Genomic DNA, 20,906 nt, shown 5'->3' with positions numbered 1-20,906 from the left:
AAAGTGTACACTAAAATGGCTAATGTGGTCAATTTTATGTCTATTTTACCACAATTTAAAAAACCAACATTAAGTGCTTTAATTGCTGGTTTGCCGAGAAGTTCCTCAAGGGGGACAGCTCCGGGGACCCATGCACCGACCTCTTCAAGCGCTACCAGCAGTGTGTCCAGAAAGCAATAAAGGAGAAGGAGATTCCCATCGAAGGACTGGAGTTCATGGGCCATGGCAGAGACAAGCCTGAAAGCTCTTCTTGACCTTGACAGTCACCTTGAAAAGACTCCTCAAATCAGGAAATTTGAGCCCTCTGGATTTTGTCAATTAAGGCTGTGAAGATAGCCATCAATTTAATGAGGACTTATTTTCCTCCTAGATGTTTTCTTCTCACTGTGAACCACCACTTTTTACTTGGGGATGACTTCTCACTTGCTCTGACATCTTGCAGGAACTTGCTAAAATGGAATTTCTTGGGATTATGGTTGCAATACTTCATCTGGGATCAGCTTTAAATATATCTTGTATCTAAAGACTGATAAACTTGTCAGGATAATCATGGTTGCCTGACCCCTTGCCTCGAGTTACTAGTATGTCTCAAAGGACATTAGAGATACTGTACTGTGGTCATTGTTCATGGAAGCAACTGGTTAGGACCTCTTTTCTCTCAGGGAGCTAATGCTCTGAAAAGGGATCCCAGTATGACTGCTTCAATCAATGCCTGGGAGTTTTATTTTATATAGTAACTTAACTGTTAAACTTGCTCAATGGTTAGCCAAGAGGAAGCTTTTAACAGTTCCCAGCCTTAACAACAACAGGTGTCAGATCTCAGATTACGATGTGAAAGCTTCAAGAACGTTAGAGCGAACACTATTTCAGTTCATAGTGCAGTTCAGTCATTAAGATCTTTGGAGTATGCTATGGAGGAAGATGCCAAATTGCAAAGATTTGCTGCTGTGGCCAGCTTTCAAGCTAAGTCAATGAATTAAATAATCCTGTATATCATGAAAATGCCAAAATACTGTATCTGGTTAGGGGAGAAAGGAATTTTCTTTATTTGTGTGGTTTATCCACCCTGCCCTGTAATGTCTGTAATCATGAAGATGGAATAAATTGTAACATTTAGTTTCTATAACAAACAAACAAACAAACAAACAAAACAAAAACCAACATTAACATCATCATTAACAATAACAACTTCCAAAAAATTAACATCATCATCATCATCATCATCATTATCAACTACAAAGAAAATTATAAGCAAAGAAGTTCTGAGCGTGCTCCTGGGGCCATCAGCGGAGATGAGAAGGGACTGTTCTTTGCCGTGTAAATATGACTCGATGGCCCCCATCTCCGACCGGGAACAGCTCTCGGTTTTGTAACCGCTCAGGTTTCCTCTCGGCGTTCATGCGGAGCCGGGCTTCCGAGCCTGAGCGCGGGCGGGAGCCCAGCCTCGCCTCGGGTCCGGGCGTGACCTTGGCGGCCCGGCCCCTGCGAGCCCCGTCTCCCCAGTCCGGGAGCCCGAGATGACAGCTCGCCCCCCGCACCGCCCCGCGCCGCCCCGCAGCCTCGGGATTGGCTCCCACCCCGTCGCGCCTCCGCCTCCCACCACAGGGTCGCGCGGCGCCAACCAGCTGGGCCCCAACCCGGAAGTGCGGCTCCCGGGCGCCGCCTCAGCGGACCGGGGCCGCCGCGTGACGACGGCGAGCGCGGCCAATGAGCGCGGGCGGCGGCCGCGGCTTGAAGGAAGTCCCGCCCAGCGCCGTGCGGGGGCGGGGCGGCGAGCGGCGGGGCGGGCGCAGGGTGAGGGCGGCCATTGCTGGAGCTCCGCTGCGGAGAGGAGGACGCTGAGGAGGCGCAGAGGCGCGCGGGGCTGCGGAGAGGAGCCCGAGCCGCCGCGGGGCCCATGGCCAGGACCACCAGCCAGCTGGTGAGTGCGCTCGCGGCGGCCGGGGCCACCGGCCCGTCACCGCCCCGAGCGCGGCGGCCGCCTGGGCCCGACGGAGCTCGGCGGCCCAGGATTCCGAGGGCCGGGCGGCGTCTCACCTGGGGCCGGGCACCGGGGCGGAGGAGGGCCGCGGGCGCTGCGGGGACCCCATCAGCCCCCGAGGGGAGCCCGGCGTCCGTGAGGTGGGCGCCGGTGCTGACAGGGGCGCAGAGGGCGGGGAAGCCGGGGAGGTGTCACAGCCGGTCGGGGTGCAAGTGTTTGGAAAGTTTGTTTTCGGCGCGGCCTAGAGCCGAGCCTTCGGGGTTACTTTTCCTTCTGTGCGCGGAGGGGCCGCCAGGGGCCTTCACCGCCAAGAGGTGCCGGTGCTCTGCCCCACAGAAGCAGGAGGTGGGAGCTCGTTCCTCAGAGCACCTGGGGATGCTCCGGGCCTTCCGAATTCCCGGTGAGCACGGAGGCCGCGGCTCCTTTCCCGGCCCCGGGGCTGCTGTTCCTGACCTGTGTCCGCGCTCCTGCGGAGCAGGCACCGGTGCTGGGGAAAGCCCCTGGGAAGCTCGGCTTAACCCCACTGACCGGGGAAAAGGGAGCATGGCAGGGCGGAGAGGTTTTGTGGGGAAAGAAAAAGCATTTGATAGGTTAAATGTTTTGCTAAAAGTATATCTAGCGTTTCTATGTTTTCTCTATTTTGCTAATAGTATTCCTATATTTTTATGTTTATTTCTCTTGACCTTGGGTTTTATACCTTGTGTGCGAATGTGGAGTGAGTGAGGGGAGAATGTCTAGACAACTTGCAAAGAAATGTGCTTGACCCTTATCGTTTGGGGGTGGCGGTCCTGAGCCCTTTGAGGATCTGAGGGAAGGTATGCGTCCTCGCCTGAGAAGAACGCACAGCTGCATTGCATTTTGTAATGACTTCAGGAAGCTCTCGAACCTTCTGCAGCTCACCCGTGGACTTCGCGTTAAGAACACTGAGCTTGTGGAGATGGGTGATAACCCAGGGTCCAAGAGGAGGAGAACCTGTTCTGTGGAAGAGAATGGTGAAAGGCACAGGGGATGTCTGTGATTATTGCCACAGGGGCGCCTGGGTGAGCACACACAAACAGCATTTAGGAGGTTTGGTGAAGCTCAGTTGAGGCTGAGGCCGATGTTAATCCTGGATGTTTGTAAAAGAAACTTGCACACAGTGATGCTGTTGCAGTGCACAGTGTGTGCTTTGATGGTGTCCATTGGAGGAGAAGAGGTGCATTTTCTCATAGTCTGGGTAGCTCCACGGGATGGTATTTGACACGGGGTGTTTTCTTGGCATGAGGCAACTTTTTAGTGCAAAACGCTGGAATCCAGTGAGAAGAAATGAATTACAGAAGAGATTAGACCTCCCATCAGGAAGTGAGAGGAACCAGGATTTTGTGTCTGCAGCTAGGTTCCTTCACATGTGGACTCTGCCACGTTTCCCATCAGTAATGGCAGACACCCCAAAATAGGGTTTTCTTTCTTTCTTTTCTTTTCTTTTCTTTTCTTTTCTTTTCTTTTCTTTTCTTTTCTTTTCTTTTCTTCTTTTCTTTTCTTTTCTTTTCTTTTCTTTTCTTTTCTTTTCTTTTCTTCTTTTCTTTTCTTTTCTTTTCTTTTCTTTTCTTTTCTTTTCTTTTCTTTTCTTTTCTTTTTTCCTACATGAGGACCGGTAGATTTGCATGGTTCAATGAGCTTGCTGTCCGTAGATTTGCATGGTTCAATGAGCTTGCTGTCAAGTTTGGAATTCTAAGGAGGCACTGTATGAGTGATTTATTTTCCTGTTTCTATAAGTGTGCTCAGCCAGCAGGGGGCAGTAGGAGTTGTGAAGTGTGAAATGGCCCGCCCAGCTGGATAGTGAGGTGGGCCCTGGGCGGTGGCCCCCTGAGTGAGCACTTCCTCTCAGGCAGGCACTGGGCTGGATAGTTCACACTGTGCTGCTCGGCTTCTGTCAGCAGCTTCCAGGTGGGGTCATTCCCATTGTACAGGTGTGGGCACGGGCGCAGGAAACGTTAAGAACCTGTGTGGTAAATAGAGTCTGTCTGAGGGACAGAGACCAGGTGCTCCCCTGCCCCTCACGGGAGGGTCTGCTGGGCAGCTCAGTGCAGCACTCAGTGTAAGGAAGTGCTGCGTCCCCTGCCCAGGAGTCTTTCCCCGGGTTGTGCCCGAATGTCTTAACTGGGCTGGAGGCTGGAGGGACGGTGATAGGTGGAGGGAAGCACACTATTGCTTTGGGCAGAGCTGAACTCTGTGGCCCCGGAGCCTGTTGCAGCCTCACACTGTCAGAAAGCAGCTGTTTGGAAAGAGGCTCTGGTTCATCCTCATTTGAGGGCTGGTGTTCTGAATGGTGAGGCTTGGAATCCTCCCTTTGGAAAAAAGAACTGTGCAGCGATTTTGTTGAAGGAAGACGTGGTCATTAGCAGAGTGGCTCCCTGCAGCTGCAGGTGGCGGTGTGTGTGCAGAGGTGGCTGTGTCTGTGTGGGCCGCTGGTGGGGAAAACAGAACATGGAAAGAAGTGGGTTCTGACTTTCATTCTCCCTTTTGGTAGGTAGCTCCTCCTCTAGAGTGATGTATTTCTTCCCCATGACATCCCTACCGCAGTTACTGAGCTGAGTCCAGCCTGGCGAGGTGAAGTCCCATGCTGATGAGGTGGAAGTGTGGGTTTGTTCTACTGTTTGGACATGTGTTTCATGAGAGGTGTCACAGCACATGCATGTAGAGATGTGGGGCCTGGAAAGAGGCTTAGCTTTGGGCAGCTAGGGAAAGCAGGTGTGGCCTCTAGGCTGCCTGTAGCACAGCTTGGGGAGGAGGGAAAGGTATCTCCTGGGTGTGTGTCCCTTGAATTTGTGCCCTTATCTCCTGAGACTCCTGATGGGAGGTTTGGGTGCACGTAGGGCAAGTGCATGATGACCTGGGAAGCACTGCATAGATGGGGGCGGGGAGGGGGGGTCCATTCCTTCTGAGATGATGATGTGTGGAGAGCCTTCACTGGCACTTTACTCTGCCCCCTCCTAAGGGAAACCAACTTTGACTAGAGTGAGGAGCTGATGCTGAGGACACTTGATGCAGAAATGACTCCCTCAGCAAGTGCAGGGCTGGACTCACGTGTGCCAGCTCTGCCTGCCTGCCCTTGTGATGACAGCTGGCCGGAGGGGTGTGGAGCACAGTTGTTTTGAAGGCAGGTTCAAAGGGCAGATCACCAGGGAGGAAGTGCTGGTGTGGAAACTGTAAGTTTTAGACAAGTATCATTTAGGACCTGACAGTAGTGCCTTCTCGTGTAACCAGATAGCGTTCTTGTTCATTGTGACACGAGGCCCTCAGAAAAAAATTTGTTTGAATATTGAGAATTGTTTGTGTATCCACTAGCTGAGTCAACACAACAGGCAGAGTGTGTTTCTCAAGGAGAGCGGGGAATGTGTTCTGATGCTCCTGTCTGAGAGAAGAAAGGCCTGTTGGGTTCACGATGGTTCTTGGAGTCTGTTTACAGAGCTTGATGCTGTTTGCATTTATATAATTGCACAAGGTTTGTTTCTTTTTCCTCTATTTTTTTTTTATTACTTTAAAATCCTTATCCAAGGATATTTTCCCATTGATTATTAGAGAGAATGGAAGAGAGAGGGAAAGCCCATCGATGTGAGAGAAACACCTTGATTGGTTGCCTTCTACATGTGCTCCGACCAGGGCCCGGGCCAGAGAGGAGACTGCAACCCAGGTACGTGTCCTTTACCAGAATCGAACCCGGGACCCTTTGATCTGCAGGCTGACACTATCTACTGAGACAAACTCGGTAAGGCTTCCAGATTGTTTTGACTTGGTTAGCGAGATAGTTCATTCCAAATGATTTAGGTTTGAGGGCGCCAAATGCCTTATCAGAGCAACCGAGTCAGGTTTCTGTTTAAATAGTTGGATCACACCCAGCCCTACAGAAGCAGGAGTGACAGCATTGCAAACTGTGTGTGAAAAAGATGGCCAGGTCTGACATTAGCAGCCCATGACCAGGCACATGGCCCACAGAAGGACAAGCAAGTGTGCTTTCCACCTGGAGTGTTTCTGAGGGGCCTGAGGAAGGGGACACATAGTTCCTGATGGCCCAGTGACCTCCTCTATCCACAGACAAGATTGCACGCCCTCTGTACCAGCCACTGGGCTTTATTTATTTATTTATTTGTTTTTTAATGATATTTTATTGATTTTTTTACAGATGGGAAGGGAGAGAGACAGAGTTAGAAACATGGATCACCTGCCTCCTGCACACCCCCTACTGGGAATGTGCCTGCAACCAAAGTATATGCCCTTGACCAGAATCGAACCTGGGATCTTTCAGTCTGCAGGCTGATGCTCTATCCACTGAGCCAAACCGGTTTTGGCTGTTTTTTTTTTTTAATATTTTTTTATTGATTTCAGAGAGAGTGAAAGAAACATCAGTGATGAGAGGGAATCATTGATGGGCTGCCTCCTGCACGCCCCTTGCAAGGGATCAAGCTCACAACCCCAGGCATGTGCCCTTGGCCCGAATCGAACCTGGGACCTTCAGTCTGCCCTTTCCACTGAGCCAAACCGGCTGGGGCTGGGCTTGTGGGTATTGAGCCCACAAGCCGGGCATGTGCCCCTTCGGAAATTGAACCGTGACCTCCTGGTTCACAGATTGACATTCATGCACTGGGCTGTAAATCAGCTTGCAGCCTGGGGGAATAGTAATATTGACAGGTCCGGTTTGAAGGAATGTCTGGGTGCTAAGAATTTCTTTCCGGTAGTCCTTGTCCTCTGTTTGTGGAGCTGGTGGCAAGCTGCCCACGTTGGAGAGGGCTGATGAGAGGTTGCATGTGTGTGCCTCTGCATATAGAATTCTTTAGGCTAAAAGCTTAGCGTTTACAATGAATTCCATTGTTAACATCTCATTCTCCAACCTGTTTTTCTCTTTTGGAATTAATTTCACAGAAAATTCAATCTCCTTTCGGCACAACCACAGAAAAGGCAAGGCAGCTATGCTAGGAAGGGGGCGCTGAGGCAGGGGAAGCACTGGGAAGAGACGGTGGTGGCCGGCAGCGGGCAGATAGGCCTCAGGGTGTTGAAGGCTCTCACTGGGACTCCTGCCGTCTGTAAGCCTGAGACAGGTGCTTGGAGTTGACTAACACAAGGTGAAATATAGACTGGCCTGGCTGCCTCCCTGCTTTTCTTCCTCCTCCTTTCCTTGTTTCTGGTAAGTGAACTCCAAATTGATGAGTGGTGGAGGTGTGGCTGAATGTCATGCTAGGCACAATAGATCTTTCTGATAGCGACCCGCAGGTTGAGAACTGCTGCTATAGAGCCTAAGACCACGGAAAATACAGATATTTACATTACAATTCATTCACAGTAGCAAAATTACACTTATGAAGTAGCAACGAAAATAATTTTATGGTTGGGGGTCACCACATGAGGAACTCTGTTAAGGGCCGCGGCATTAGGAAGGTTGAGAACCACTGGTCTAAGAGCTCCCCTGCTGTTTGTGCTGATCTTGCCCACATCACACTGTGTCCTTTGTCGCCATCCAGGTTAACAGTTACAGGGGATCAGCTGGGTGGTCTGTCACTCTTCACCCAGAGGTGATACTTGTTTCAGAGAGTAAAGGAGAGGGGAAGAGAGAGAGAGAAACATAAATGTTGACAGAGAATCATTTATTGGATGCCTCCTGCATGCCCCACACTGGTGATTGAGCCCACAACCCTGCCTGGGAAATGAACTGTGACCTCCTGGTTCATAGATCGCATTTTAACCCAGCCAGCATGGCTCACTTCACTTTTTCCCCCCCACTTCACATTTTTGAATACTGCCTAGTATTCCTCTTTCTAAATGAACCAGAGTAGCCATTTTTCTACTAGTGGACATTTACCTAAGCCATTTCCAGTTGTTAGGAGTCATTTCTTAACCTGTTAACCAGGGAATTCCCTTTTTAATTACGCAACATATAATGGGCGTGTACTCTTTCATTAGGACGTGTCAGTACGTCACGCCCGGAGGATGTAATTTCATATAATTTTTAAAAAATTTATACTTAAAATAAATGAAAAGACTATGAAATATAAAGCAGAAAGGAAAATACAAAATTACAAACAAATAGAAAAGAATACCAACAAAAAAATGGAAACATTGAATTAAAAAAATTATAAATTTTACAAACAATTATAAAGATTACAAAAAATATATATATTTTATTTCAACACACAATAAATAAAAAAAGTTAACAATTATAGAACAGTAAACAAAAGCACACAAATAAAATAGAAATATTGAGTTTAAAAAATTAAAATATAGATGTAAAAATTCAAAACTCAACTTCCGTGTGATATATTTTAAAACAATTGTTGATACATAGTGCTACCTTACAATCCAGATACCAGTATGTAGATTCTTTCCTAACACCTTTTTTGTAACAAATCCATTTTCTGGATTTAGTTTTTCCTATATCGCTTTTCATTTGTTCTGGAAAATGCCTTTCAACTAAGCGTGATGGTTTAGATGTAGAGCTGCTTGTTGATGTCTTTGGGTGGGTTTTCACTATGTTGTTATCTACCAATTTCTCTACACACTCTATCAAAAAGTGTAATCGATCCAAATGACCTTTATCTTTTTTTTTTTTTTTTAAATATATTTTATTGATTTTGTACAGAGAGGAAGTGAGAGAGATAGAGAGTTAGAAACATCGATGAGAGAGAGCCATCGATCAGCTGCCTCTTGCACACCCCCTACTGGGGATATGCCCGCAACCAAGGCACATGCCCTTGACCGGAATCGAACCCAAGACCCTTCAGTCCCCAAGCCGACGCTCTATCCATTGAGCCAAACCGGTCTCAGCTCTTTTTTTTTTTAAGCAAACAAGATCTTTAATCAATATCTTTATCTTTTTTGTATATAATATATGCATTGAAGCAGCACATATCAATTAATCGTAGGAAAATTTTTTTATAAAATTTTTTTACCCTATTACGGGCAGCCATGTAGGCCACCATAACTCCATCTCCCAAATCTACGTCGCCCATATTCTTGTTATAATCCAGGACAACATTCGGTTTTTCTTGCCTTCTTCCTCTCTTTTTAATCATTGTCTTTTCGTCACTATGAATAGAACTGAGCATCAATATGTCTTTTTTATCCTTCCATTTTAAAACCACAAGTTTGTCTTACGTTAAAAATGCTCCTAGCACGCTCCCTTCTAGTCAGATTAAGTACTTTTCATACATTCACTCGTTAAATCCTCACAGCAAGCGGGGGGTTCCCGTTCTCCTTACCCCTGACTATGAGGTAAGCAGGGGTCCTCAAACTTTTTAAAGTGGGGGCCAGATCACGGTCCCTCAGAGAGCTGGAGGGCCGGACTATATGAACTACTAATTCCTACTGTAACACCTCGGTTGCGCTCACTGCCCAAAAAACCTGGTGGGCCGGATCAGACTCCTCTGCGGGCCGCATGTGGCCCGCGGGCCGTAGTTTGAAGACCCCTGAGGTAAAGGGTCTGAGCCCCTGAGAGGTGACGTACCTTGTTCAAGGTGAAGCAGCTAGTGAGGAACAGTGCTCAACTCAGCAGAGTGCATGTTGTAACAGTTCAACAATAAACAACCCTTCTCTACTTGTAGCTGTAATTGAGATTGTCTATCCAAGGCCCATGACTATCCAAGGCCCAGGTTCATTTGCAAAAGGTTTACACAGTTTAGTAACTAGTGATTAAGCTATTGGAACTCTTGAGGGATAGAGAGTTAGAAACATCAATGAGAGAGAATCATCCATCAGCTGCCTCTTGCACACCCCCTACTGGGGATGTGCCCGCAACCAAGGTACATGCCCTTGACCAGAATCGACCCGGGACCCTTCAGTCTGCAGGCCAACGCTCTATCCACTGAGCCAAACCGGTTTCGGCCTTCCTTGCTCTTGATAGCACTGTGCCATTGGCACACCTCCCCCAATTCTCAGAGGCAGTGAAGTTACAGAAGCTTGTCCTGAGAGGACCAGGAGATAAGAGAGAGAAGCACAGGAGGGGTCCTATCTGAGGGGAAGTAGGGGAGGAAGAGTGGGCTGGGGCACAGCCTGTGGGAGACTCCTGGTGGGAAAGGCGTGGCCTTGAGGTAGGGCTGTGGCCATGGAGAGCCAGGGGGACCTGAGGGGCTTGCATTTGGGGTGCATGCATGTCTGTGTGTAAGAAAGGCTAATGATCATAACTCTCATGGTAACTCGGTACCTGCAGGAGCGGGCAGAGGGTCGTATGGTCGAGAATGTCTCTGTGAGCAGCTCCATTTTATTAGGGAGGACAGGGATAAATGTAGGGCACACTGGGGCTTTGTTGCTTTAAATTTTTCCAGAGAGCTCTGGCCTGGTAGTTCAGTTGGTGAAGCGTTTTGTACACCAAAAGGTTGCAGGTTCCATCCACCATTGGCATGCATGTGGGAGGCACCAATTCAGGTCTCTCCTCTCTCTGAACATACCCAAGTGAGGACTTAAATTTTGTTTTTCTCTCCTGAGATTGAAAATTCAGAAGCTATTGAGGAACCAGAAGTACAGTAGAGAGAGATGTGCTGGGAGGGAATGACTGACCCACAGGACCTGAGGGCTGGCAGGCTGGATGGGGATGCCTCAGGAGCCCTCACCGCCACACGTGCCCACTGGTCAGCAAGTGTACGCCAGATCCTGCAGGTGTCAGAGTGCTGTTTGTGCAGCTTAATTACTTCTCAAGATGTTTTTAAAAATTATCCCTTTAGAATAACACCTATAGTATAAGTAAACATTTGGAGTTTTCATACTGGAAGAGGGCTTTTTTCTTTTTCATTTCATAACTGATGCTTAGATGCTTTACAAGGTAATATTGCAGCCACCATTTTCTTTAGTTGCAGAAGTAAAATTATTTCTTAAACATACCCATGCTAGTGAGTTATGCCTGTGGGAAGAGAAACCACGAAGCACCAAGTCGACCCTGTAAACCTCTCCATCTGGGAGAGTCCCTGAGACTGGTCTTGCGCTGAGGTGCTTGGCTGGCTCCTGTGGCCGAGGCAGGAAGGAGGAAGGCTGCTCATGACTTGTTCCTGTGTCATCGTGCCGTAGTGTGGAGTGCAGGGGACACTGCTGGGTGCTTTTGCAGCGGTAGTGGTCTAGTGACCAGCATCTCTGCCTTGGACTGATGCTGGGCAGCACAGCCTTGGTCAGGCTGTCATCAGACAGGAGGTGCCCGGGTCCTCGTGGGCAGCCCTGTTTCTCAGGCTCCTCCTCCTGTGGGTTAAGGTGCCCCTTGGGGTGTTTCAGGGGTGCTGAGGTCCCTGCCTGGTACCCAGGGGTTTGTCTGGAGGTAATCTGGCCGCTGTGAGTGTAGAGCTGCTCCTGCCTTGGGCCCATTGCACTGGCTGGTCCTCTGTGGAGAAAGCTCTCCCAGTGTCCTTAGGGCTTTCCCCACATCCTCAGAGTCACCTTCCCAGTGAGGGCTTCTCTGTGTACGTACATTTACACCAACCCATCCAGGTACTCCGTCTCCCTTCCTGCTGTATTTTTCTCACAGAGATTATCACCATATGACACACTGTAACTGTTACCTGGTTTCTGTTTTTTGGGGGTCTTTCTACCCCACTAAAATGTGGGCTTCTTGAGGTCATGGGCTCCGTTTTGCTCTTTGCTGTCTCTCCAGGGCCCAGGAGAAATGTATGGCTCACAGGTGTTCAGTAAATCTTAGTTGATGAAGTGGTAAGAGCAGTGTGATCTCAAGAGCACTGCATTTGCCTTAAATCTTTGAAGCTGCCACGAGGTGCTGGCGGAGGCCCTGCCATTTCACATAGAGCATGTGACGGAGAAGCAGGTGTGTGTGTGTGAGATCATCTATTATTGCCATTTCCACACTCAGAGTTCTTTCTCTACTCACTTGGATGCTGATTTCAAAATGACTGGTTTTTCCTTCTGGCTCATGAAGGCTGCTGTGTTGAATCTGAAACAGAGAGGAAAGCAAAACTTTAAAAATATATTTTATTGATTTTTCAGAGAGAGGAAGAGAGAGGGACAGAGAGTTAGAAACATCGATGAGAGAGAATCATTGATCAGCTGCCTCCTGCACACCCCCCACCGGGGATGTGCCCACAACCAAGGTACGTGCCCTTGACCGGAATCGAACCCGGGACCTTTCAGTCTGCAGGCCGACGCTCTATCCACTGAGCCAAACCGGTCCCAGCGGAAAGCAAAACTTTAAAAAAAAAAAAAATGCTTTAAAGTTTTGCATGATTAGCTCTTCTTACATTTCACTTTCTGAACATTAGCATCTCTCTCCTGGCCATTGCAGCACCATCTGAGCCTCCATCACCTTCCCTGAACAGTACTGCAGCCCTGCCACGCTCCCTCCACGCCGCTCGCCACCCAGCCAGCGGGCTGCTCTGCACCCCACACTTGTCCCCCTCTGCCATAGCCACCCTCCCAGCTTAACCAGCTGGTTCTGTCAATGACGTCGGCTTGTCACCCCATTAAGATGTAGCTTCATAGGGGCAGGGACCATGTTTGCCTCAGGCCGTGTCCTAGGACCCTGGCTGGCACAGTGGCCATGTTTGTTGAATATTTGGGTTAATAGCATCATTGATTTACCTCTTTTAAGGAACTCTGATAAATAAAATGAGTGTGTATATTTTTTAATGAAATAATAGGATAACCGTGGCTTTGAAGAGTCAGGTGTTCTTAGAGAAGTCACTCCATGGCCTGAGTTGCTTGAACTGGGCACATTAACGTCTCAGAGTGACCCTTGGCCACCCCAAGGCTGAGGATACGGAATTGCGGGACATGCTGTAACTGGCAAACAAGATATGTCTGCTGAGCTGGGTGGAGCAGGCGGAGGGGTGGCAGAGAGGTTTCTGGGGTGACGCGTGGAGTCCTGTGAATCTGAGGTGGAGAGGGATGGTGCTTGTGGACCATGGGTGCTGCCAGCATCCTCTCCTTGCCTCTTCCCATCCTGACTCGGGGCCACCTTCCTCATCTTCCTGTATCTCTGCATGCTCCCTGTTCCCTCCTTGCACTGTGGTCCCCCCAACCAATGCAGGCACGACTCCACTCAGGCCCCCGAGCATTCTGCAGTCACAGAGCATGCTTATGGTGACAGCCAGCTGCCAACAACAAAGTGAAGGTGACTGACTAGTTCATGGTAACTTATAGGAAGGTGGCATGTGTCCCTTTAAGGAGAGGCTTGGTAACACCTTTCAACCTCTCATTGGAATTGTGCTTTGTGCTGAGTGAACTTGCCAGGCATCTTGTAAAGATAAAACTTAGCCTCAAGTGCATTCATGTTTACAGATGGGAAAAACCTTGGCTCATACCTTTATCTTGTGACAGACCCTGTAAAGTGTGCAGCACACACAAGATCTCGATCCTAGACCACCCACAGGATCCAATCTAAGAATATAGATACAGGTTTAAATCTTAATACCTTTCACCTGCTGTCAGGGGACTGGGAGGGCGGGTCTTCCAGAGGTGATGCCCACGGGAGCAGCTGTTTCAGGCCTGCTGTGTGTGCCCAGGTGCTTTTCATGTCCAGTGCCCCAGCTGGATATATTCTCATTCTGCAGTGGCTAGTTTTATCATGGAATAATCGGGGCATTCTTCATGGCAAACAAAAAAGCTCCTAGCTGCGCTTTAAAAAAAAAAAAAAAAAAAAAATATATATATATATATATATATATATATATATATATATATATATATATATATATTATTAAATTATTATTTGTGTACATATTTAACATTGCCCCCCCCCATACATACCCTCCCTCCCCAGAGTTTTGTGTCCATTGGTTGTACTTATATGCATGTATACAAGTCCTTCAGTTGATCTCTTATCTCCCGCAGATCTCCCTCCCCTCCCCGCTGTAATATATATATATTTTTTTAATTGATTTTTTTACAGAGAGGAAGAGAGAGGGATAGAGAATTAGAAACATTGATGAGAGAGAAACATCAATCAGCTGCCTCTTGCACACCCCCAACTGGGGATGTGCCCACAACCAAGGTAGGTATATGCCCTTGACCAGAATTGAACCCGGGACACTTCAGTCCACAGGCTGACGCTCTATCCACTGAGCCAAACCAGTTTTGGCCTAGCTGGGCTTTTCAAATCCCTACTCTCAGTTGAATTTGCTTCATTCCTTTAAAAAAAAAAAAAAAAAAGCACAGGAATGTAATTCAGAAATTATTGGGTGCTGCCGAAACCGGTTTGGCTCAGTGGTAGAGCGTCGGTCTGCGGACTGAAAGGTCCCAGGTTCGATTCCGGTCAAGGGCATGTACATTGGTTGCGGGCACATCCCCCGTAGCGGGTGTGCAAGAGGCAGCTGGTCGATGTTTCTCTCTCATCGACGTTTCTAGCTCTCTCTCTCTCTCCCTTCCTCTCTGTAATAAAATCAATAAAATATATATTAAAAAAAATTATTGGGTGTAATCTTATAGGAAGTGAAATGTCAAAGGCTGGCATTTGGAAACAGCAATGTTGAGCTGAGTTGCAGCCCCAACTTGCATGTGTTGAGTCAGGAGTCCAGGAAAAACTGAAAAAGCAAGCAGGTGCTGTGCTTGGCGGTGTCCTTGGGCTTCAGCTCTGCGGCTGCTGGAGTGACGGGACTGCTTTCCCGGGAGCAAGGGGCTGTGCTGAGACGTGGATGAGTGCGTTCTACCCTCTTGGGAGTTGAATGTGGATGAGGGTCACTCCACCCTCATTAGAGATATGCCCACTCCCTCCTCAGCCTCCTCCACCTCCCACCCCCACCCCTTGAGCTTCCTGAATGCCCATTGGCTCTGGAGGGCTGTGAGTGCCGCCTTCTGCTCTGTCTGGTGTTTCTCAATGTAAAGCTGCAGCCCTGGCTGGCAGTCTTACTGTGAAGCCTCATTAATACTGCCATTTTATACTGTAGGTCATGGGTGTACCTTTCTTATTTCCCTAACACTAAACCCAGAGCCACTTCTGTGCTCTGCTCCCCTGGCCTGGGTACCCCCTGGTCCGACATCTTGACCTCCAGGGCATTGCCCCAACTACACAGACTTCCCAGATTCCTCCTTGGGTCCCACCCCTGGTCACATACACTCCCACGGGCCCGCCCCTTCCTCCTCATCCTCTGGACTCCCATCGTTCTTTAGGTAAAGCCAAAGGACCCCACAGATCAGCTTTAGCAGCCTCCCTACTGGTGAAAATAATCACCATTTTCTTTAAAGGGGCTGTGGTCTGGAACAAGGGTCGGAGCTTTACCCATTGTGTGAAAAGAGCGGAACCATAATATTTGTACTCACCAGGTTCAGGAGGTATTCATCGGCTCACTGCTACCTCACAGCCAGCTGTCAGGTCGGAACAGGATCAGAGGGAACAGGGCTCCGCTGCACCTTCAGAGCCCCCAGGGTGCCTCCCTTGTTACGAGGGCTGAGGCCTCAGTGCCAGCCTCAGTCAGCTAGGACCCTGGGCTCAAGGCCATGGCACTGAGCTGGGTATCATGCTTGGGACTGGGAACCAGTCTAGCAGGGAAAGGAAGTTTATTGAATGCCAACAGTGTCAGCAGCAGGATACACACAAAGGTGACGCAGGCCTAAAAAGTTTGGACGGACGTTGGATGGGACAGAGGGAGGGCAGGTGAGCCAGAAGGAACTGCAATGCTCAGGTGCAGAACACCCCTGGGGAGCCCAGGAGAGCATGGGGAGAGGGCCTTGCGCTGAGCCTCTGAATGTGAGCATATGTGGAGAAGGCCAGGTGTGGGAGTGCCCCTTGCTGAGGCCCAGCCGCTCAGAGCCACTTAAAACAGTGTCCTGTGTGGCTTTACTTAACAACTCATGTGAATTTTACACTTGAATCCTTATTCTTTTTTTTCTTAATCCTCACTCGAGGAGATTTTTTCCTTTGAGTTTTACAGAGAGTGGACTGGAGGGAAGAGAGGAGAGAAAGAGACAGAGAGAAACACTGATGTGAGAGACATTGATTGGCTGCCACCCACACACACCTCCGCCAGGGCTGGGGATTGAACCTGCAACCCAGTTATGTGCCCTTGATTGGGAATAAAACCCGAGACCCGTTCCATGTGTGGGCTGAAGCTCTAATCACTGAAGCACACTGGCCAGGGCTCCTTGTTCTATTTCGAATACAAAAATGTTTTCCTAAAAACCCCATAGAGGCCACCCTGACACACTGGATCAGACACACTGATTTAGAACTGGGGGTTCGCTGGGGAAACCCTGAGATGCTGAAAACCAAGCGGCCTTCAGTGATAGGCTACACCACCACCAGGGACAAGCCAGCCTGTCCAGCTTTGCCGCTGATGAGCAGCACGTAAGGAAATTCAAAAGCAGTCTCCGCCATGGAGTCATTTCAGTTCCCTCTGGCCAATTTCCTCTTGAGGACTCCTTGTAATTGGATGAGTTTTCTTAAGAAACAGGCCCGAGGTGGCAGGGTTAGGACAGGACAGGCAGCACCATATGAAAGCTGTGTGCTTAACACTGCGATCCACACTAGTTGGTTCATTGATGCCAGGATGGCTGAATTGCTGAATCCCACTCCCAGGGGCTCCAGACAGTGTTGATGGCAAATGTTTGCGCACAGAAAATCCTATGCTTTTGTATTTAGATTTCAATGGAGAAATTTGACAGAAAGACTATATTCTGCATTTAGGTCAGACACTGAACCCTCTTAGTTTCCAGTTTCCAGTGGCCACCCCTTTTCCATTGCAACAAAGGAGTGGTGGTGTCCAGTTCCTAGTGTGTTCGTGGAAATCCAGGAGTGACCCAGCCCAGCTGCAGGTGTCCGGGGGAGGTGTGAAGCCTGCATCCATGAGCCTGCGCCAGGGGTCCTGGGGCCTGAGCACGGTGCCTACAGCCTTTTGTCAAGAGCAGAGGCAGGGCAGAGCCCAAGTCATATGCTGTCCCAGGAGACCTCTGACCGAGGTCCTAAACTGAGGGAGGCAGTGAAGACAACCCTGGCTGGGAACCCCACGCACCACTCCTCCCCGCCTGCCCAGCAATGCTCTGAGGACCAGGCAGGCCTCCCAGCCTCTCAGACAGCCCACCCCACACAGCTAGGCACACCCTGCCCATGCTGCAGGCCCAGCAGTAAAACTCAGCCCTTAAGTTCAGAATTGAATGCACTGCCTAGCCAAGCATCATGGATAAATTGAATGCCACTTGTCCTTAACGGCTGCCACTCCGGGACACCAGGTCTTGAAAATGGCAAGGAACAAAGGTAGAGAATGACAGGCTCTTGCATAAGATTCTAAACAAAGTATCTCTGTTGACATGTCACACTCCAGCTCCATCAGTTTCCTTTATAGAGAGCTTTTGCACTTGGCTCCTTTCCATCACTTCCGGATTTCCACAAACACACGTCCACAAATGGACACGACCACTACTATGTTGCAACAGAAAAGGGATGGCCACTGGAGACCTGAAAATAAGAGGGCTGAGTGTCTTGAGTTAAATGCAAGATTTATTCTGTCAAATTTCTCCCACTGAAATCTAAACGCAAAAGCGTAGGATTTTCTCTGCACAAACATTTGCAACCGATCTAAATCAGAGGCACAGTTTTTAGATATTTCGAATTTGCACATAAAAGCTTCACCTATGCCCTCTCTTCTGCTTTGTTTTCTAGTTTCTCACATCCTTGACCAGAAGAAGCGGTAGACATCACCCACTGCAAGTGAGGAAACGGAGGCCCAGAGACCAGACGCTTGTCCCAGGCACCAGATGCACACAGCAGGGATTGGACCTCACACAGCACACACTGCCCACATGTCAGCTGAGTGTCAGCTGGTTCTGACTTAGTTTTCCCTACAGGAGACCCCACAATGCCCTGTATGCACCGAGATCTGAAACCTTCCGGCACACTTGGGAATAAAGGAAAAACAGGCTCCAGGTAGAGACGAGGATGCATACGTCAGGGGCTCCAGGCCATTCTGACCCTCAGCACTGCCCCTGGACTCCCACCCGGGAGACAAACCCTGACATCAGGACTCTGACCCCCGGTGCCTCCCCAGCTGCAGACACACCGTTCAGTGTCGCTTTGACTTCAGGATGACACACACGACTCAAATAAGGCTCCCTGAAGCAAAGGCCCCTCAGTGAGCCTCCCGAGGAGGCTCCTGGAGCAGCTGTGCCTCAGCTTATCTGAGGGAGTGCCACCAAGCGCCAGGAATAGCAGAGATGGTCCACAGGGCCCGACCCATTTAGAGATCATCACCCGAGGGGGGAGGACAGTCGTGAGCATAATGCAGCCCCAGTGCCACCTGCCCAGGTCACGGCTGCTATGACCTTTTACGTCACAAGGCAAGGGGACACCCATCTGCCAGGTTTTATCAGGTGCTTCCCTCCTGAGAGACATCTCAGGTACAAAGCTCCTGCACGGAAATCCCCTGCAATATAACATGACTATGAGTGTGGGTGTTTAACATAACTGCTGGCATTAGAAAATCAACGAGAGACAGAAACAGGTGAGACTTGTGACCCCCTGGGGCAGAGGCACCTTGTAAGAACCAGGGGCCCTGCCAGCCTGGGAATGGGGGCTCCTCAGGGCCAGTCTCCAGTCCCCCTGGGCACCAGCCGCTCTGAGGTGGAAGGCAGGACACTGCAGACAGGACACCAGCCGCTCTGAGGTGGAAGGCAGGACGCTGCAGACAGGACACCAGCCGCTCTGAGGTGGAAGGCAGGACACTGCAGACAGGACACCAGCCGCTCTGAGGTAGAAGGCAGGACACTGCAGACAGGACACCAGCCGCTCTGAGGTAGAAGGCAGGACGCTGCAGACAGGACACCAGCCGCTCTGAGGTAGAAGGCAGGACGCTGCAGACAGGACACCAGCCTGGGTTCATACCTGGCCCACTGCTCTAGAGGCACCTGAGCCCTCAGCACAGCTGTCTCCGGCCACCGCCCTGCTGGCTCCCAGGTGGCCTCTGCTCTCCCTGCACTTGGCTCTGCTGGCAGATTCCACCCTTCCTCGCTCTGGGGCTGAAGGGCAGGCCTGCGGCTCCTCTGCTCCCTAACCCCCTCCTCAACTTTTGTATAAAACACTGTGTATAAAAGTTATGTGTTCTATTTAATTCTTATGCTTCTGGTCATCCTCACAATAAAAAATTTTTTGAAGATATCAAAAATTTTTTTTTGAAGATTTAAAAAAAATAACTAGGACTGCCTGGGACTCAGCGCCCCTATATCTGTTTTGAGATACCTCAGCCTATCTATCACAATGAGTGGCTGGCCCACCTCATCCTTCCAGAACCATCCGCACACACCTAACCTGACTTGCAAAAGCCAAGATCCTGGAGGCCAATGCTGAGGAAACCAGGGCCCACCAGAACACAACTGTGGGGGGACATGGGTGCATCCCCCCTTAGATCCCACCCGGGATGCCTTGAGCCTCTCCCAACACACACCACCAAGGCATGCCAACTCAGAGCAGTGTCCCCAGTTTCTTGCAAGAAACCAGGAAGCTGTGACCCTCCCCCAGGCACAGGCTCCAGTGCCCGCAGCGGGAGCTGGCCTTCCAGGACCCGTCCTCCCACCACCAGGGGCTCTGAGCATGAGGAGGCACCAGGAAGCAGGGAGATAGCGTGTGTGTGCCTGAGGGCGAGTTGGCACCACGAGGTTTGGGTGAGCCAGGGAGGCTCTGTAAGAGACATTAACAAAAAGACATCATAAGGGGAGAGTGAAAGCATTTTCGGTACCTTCTTTCTAAAAGTACTGAAGTAAGATGAAGACTATTAAGAGCCGACCCCACTGACTGCAGTAACCCAGCTCCAAGCACCAGGCAGGGCAGATGTTCCAGCCACCATCTTCCTTAATGCTCACCAGGCCGCCATGACTTAGAGGCACATTAACTTGCCCCAAGCCACACAGCCCATTAAGTTGTGGGTGGCGTCAGTCAGGGCCAGAGTACCAGCGGGGTTGCTCCATCCCACCCAATACCCACATCCCCATCGCAGACTGGAGTTTTCTGGGTGCTCTAGTGTGGGGACAGATGACCATTAAGACCTAGTGAGAGCACTGGTGCTTGAACTGGAAGGGTCCTGGGTTCATTCTGATCAAGGCCTCATGCCCAGGTTGGGGGCTCGATTCTCAATTGATCAGGAGGCAACTGATCAATGATTCTCATCATTGATGTTTCTATCTCTCCCTGTCCCTTCTTGGAAATCAATAAAAATATATTAAAAAAAAAACACACAAAAAAACCACCTGCTGGCACCCAGGCCACACAGACCTCCTCCCTTGGTGCTCCTTTAGAGGACCTGAGACTGCGGGCCCAGCGCTGCTGACCAGGAGAGTCCCTGGAAAAGAGGTTTCACCGCTCACAGGTGAAAGCAGCCTGACAACCTGGCCACAGGCGGGCATCTCTGCCCTACAACTCCATTGGTAAGATCAGTGTTCTGACGCCGCTTAAACTAACACCAGCCACCTGTGCTCGGGCAGAAAGAGGAACTGCTGTGGGCTGACACCACTTCCTCCGGCTCCCTCAGATGACTGAGGGCGGGACAGCTGATGGCCGGGGGGGCCGGTGCCCTGAAGCAAGCGCTTCTCACCTTTTTAGGACTTTACAGCATTGACTGGGGCTGGCTCAGGCTCAGGGCAGAGGAGCCCTCCCGTTAGGCACATTGTGGAGAGATGACCCCTCTTCTGGGAGCACCTGCTGGGCTCAGCGGAGGAGAAGGAGGAGGACTGCTCCCCGCACGGGACCATTCCCTCCGGTCCTGAACCAACCTGGATGCGTGGTTGGGGCTAAGCACAGACCCAGAGCCCCATCCTCCAGCAAAGTGGGAACTGACACGCACCAGTGTCTCAGGACACCCACTCGTGGCCTCAGGCTGGCGCACAGCTCTCATCAGGACAGGAGCCACTCGTAAGAATTCGGCCAGTTAAGCCCTTCACCTCTGATCTGGTTATATGAGACAAAATCTACCATTTCCACTCGGAATAATCCCCTTCTCTTACCAAGTGGCTTAAAATATCATATTTCCACCCACAGCCCCATCACTGA

The 20,906-nt window shown here is 50.0% G+C and overlaps 2 long non-coding RNA genes across 3 annotated transcripts; one reads left to right on the top strand and one right to left on the bottom strand.

Annotated features, from left to right (window-relative positions):
- Positions 1 to 1,768: 1,768 nt before the first annotated feature.
- LOC311621958 lies at positions 1,769 to 19,245 on the top strand. Of its 2 annotated transcripts, none has more exons than XR_014794905.1 (3): positions 1,769 to 1,921; positions 17,532 to 18,531; positions 18,704 to 19,245. It is a non-coding gene; the product is annotated as an uncharacterized lncRNA (long non-coding RNA). The 2 variants fall into 2 exon arrangements; XR_014794906.1 differs by having other exon boundaries at positions 17,532 to 18,488; positions 18,704 to 19,244.
- LOC311621962 lies at positions 7,155 to 17,525 on the bottom strand. Its single transcript, XR_014794912.1, has 3 exons — positions 15,197 to 17,525; positions 9,416 to 13,556; positions 7,155 to 9,212 (listed from the first exon to the last, which is right to left on the bottom strand). It is a non-coding gene; the product is annotated as an uncharacterized lncRNA (long non-coding RNA).
- Positions 19,246 to 20,906: the final 1,661 nt, after the last annotated feature.

This window comes from Pipistrellus hanaki (genome assembly GCF_964339955.1).
Source record: "Pipistrellus hanaki genome assembly, chromosome: 4".
Lineage (NCBI taxonomy): Eukaryota > Metazoa > Chordata > Mammalia > Chiroptera > Vespertilionidae > Pipistrellus > Pipistrellus hanaki.
The sequence above is the reverse complement of the archived record's forward strand: the minus strand, read 5'-3'. Positions and strand labels throughout refer to the sequence as shown.